Source organism: Panulirus ornatus, chromosome 2 (genome assembly GCF_036320965.1).
Source record: "Panulirus ornatus isolate Po-2019 chromosome 2, ASM3632096v1, whole genome shotgun sequence".
In the NCBI taxonomy this organism is placed as follows: Eukaryota; Metazoa; Arthropoda; class Malacostraca; order Decapoda; family Palinuridae; genus Panulirus; species Panulirus ornatus.
In genome coordinates, this window is record NC_092225.1 from 5,187,689 (window position 1) to 5,190,281 (window position 2,593).

Sequence of the window (2,593 nt, forward strand, 5' to 3'; positions counted from 1 at the left end):
AACAGATTTCATACTTGCCCCTCTTTCCAAAACTCTTGCATTCACCTCCCTAACAACCCCATCCATAAACAAATTAAACAACCATGGAGACATTACACACCCCTGCCGCAAACCTACATTCACTGAGAACCAATCACTTTCCTCTCTTCCTACACATACACATGCCTTACATCCTCGATAAAAACTTTTCACTGCTTCTAACAACTTGCCTCCCACACCATATATTCTTAATACCTTCAACAGAGCATCTCTATCAACTCTCTCATATGCCTTCTCCAGATCCATAAATGCTACATACAAATCCATTTGCTTTTCTAAGTATTTCTCACATACATTCTTCAAAGCAAACACCTGATCCACACATCCTCTACCACTTATGAAACCGCACTCCTCTTCCCCAAACTGATGCTCTGTACATGCCTTCACCCTCTCAATCAATACCCTCCCATATAATTTACCAGGAATACTCAACAAACTTATACCTCTGTAATTTGAGCACTCACTCTTATCCCCTTTGCCTTTGTGCAATGGCACTATGCACGCATTCCGCCAATCCTCAGGCACCTCACCATGAGTCATACATACATTAAATAACCTTACCAACCAGTCAACAATACAGTCATCCATTTTTTAATTAATTCCACTCCAATATCATCCAAACCTGCTGCCTTGCTGGATTTCATCTTACGCAAGGCTTTTACTACCTCTTCTCGTTTACCAAATCGTTTTCCCTAACCCTCTCACTTTGCAAACCACCTCGACCAAAACACCCTATATCTGCCACTCTATCATCAAACACATTCAACAAACCTTCAAAATACTCACTCCATCTCCTTCTCACATCACCACTACTTGTTATCACCTCCCCATTTGCGCCCTTCACTGAAGTTAACATTTGCTCCCTTGTCTTATGCACTTTATTTACCTCCTTCCAGAACATCTTTTTATTCTCCCTAAAATTTAATGATACTCTCTCTCCCCAACTCTCATTTGCCCTCTTTTTCACCTCTTGCTCCTTTCTCTTGACCTCCTGTCTTTTTCTTTTATACATCTCCCACTCAATTGCATTTTCTCCCTGCAAAAATCGTCCAAATGCCTCTCTCTTCTCTCTCATTAATAATCTTACTTCTTCATTCCACCACTCACTACCCTTTCTGATCAACCCACCTCCCACTCTTCTCATGCCACAAGCATCTTTTGAGCAATCCATCACTGATTCCCTAAATACATCACATTCCTCCCCCACTCCCCTTACTTCCATTGTTCTCACCTTTTTCCATTCTGTACTCAGTCTCTCCTGGTACTTCCTCACAAAAGTCTCCTTCCAAAGCTCACTTACTCTCACCACCCTCTTCACCCCAACATTCACTCTTCTTTTCTTAAAACCCATACAAATCTTCACCTTAGCCTCCACAAGATAATGATCAGACATCCCTCCAGTTACACCTCTCAGCACATTAACATCCAAAAGTCTCTCTTTCGCGCGCCTGTCAATTAACACGTAATCCAATAACGCTCTCTGTCCATCTCTCCTACTTACATGCGTACACTTATGTATATCTCGCATTTTAAACCAGATATTCCCAATCACCAGTCCTTTTTCAGCACATATATCTACAAGCTCTTCACCATTTCCATTTACAACACTCAACACCCCATGCATACCAATTATTCCCTCACCTGCTACATTACTCACCTTTGAATTCAAATCACCCATCACTATAACCCGGTCTCGTGCAAGTTGTTAGAAGCAGTGAAAAGTTTTTATCGAGGATATAAGGCATGTGTACGTGTAGGAAGAGAGGAAAGTGATTGGTTCTCAGTGAATGTAGGTTTCCGGCAGGGGTGTGTGATGTCTCCATGGTTTTTTAATTTGTTTATGGATGGGGTTGTTAGGGAGGTGAATGCAAGAGTTTTGGAAAGAGGGGCAAGTATGAAGTCTATTGGGGATGAGAGAGCTTGGGAAGTGAGTCAGTTGTTGTTCGCTGATGATATATCGCTGGTGGCAGATTCATGTGAGAAACTGCAGAAGCTGGTGACTGAGTTTGGTAAAGTGTGTGAAAGAAGAAAGTTAAGAGTAAATGTGAATAAGAGCAAGGTAATTAGGTACAGTAGGGTTGAGGGTAAAGTCAATTGGGAGGTAAGTTTGAATGGAGAAAAACTGGAGGAAGTGAAGTGTTTTAGATATCTGGGAGTTGATCTGGCAATGGATGGAACCATGGAAGCGGAAGTGGATCATAGGGTGGGGGAGGGGGCGAAAATCCTGGGAGCCTTGAAGAATGTGTGGAAGTCGAGAACATTATCTCGGAAAGCAAAAATGGGTATGTTTGAAGGAATAGTAGTTCCAACAATGTTGTAAGGTTGCGAGGCGTGGGCTATGGATAGAGTTGTGTTCAGGAGTATGGATGTGCTGGAAATGATTGATGTTTGAGGACAAAGTGTGGTGTGAGGTGGTTTGATCGAGTAAGTAACGTAAGGGTAAGAGAGATGTGTTGAAATAAAAAGAGCGTGGTTGAGAGAGCAGAAGAGGGTGTTTTGAAATGGTTTGGGCACATGGAGAGAATGAGTGAGGAGAGATTGACCAAGAGGATAT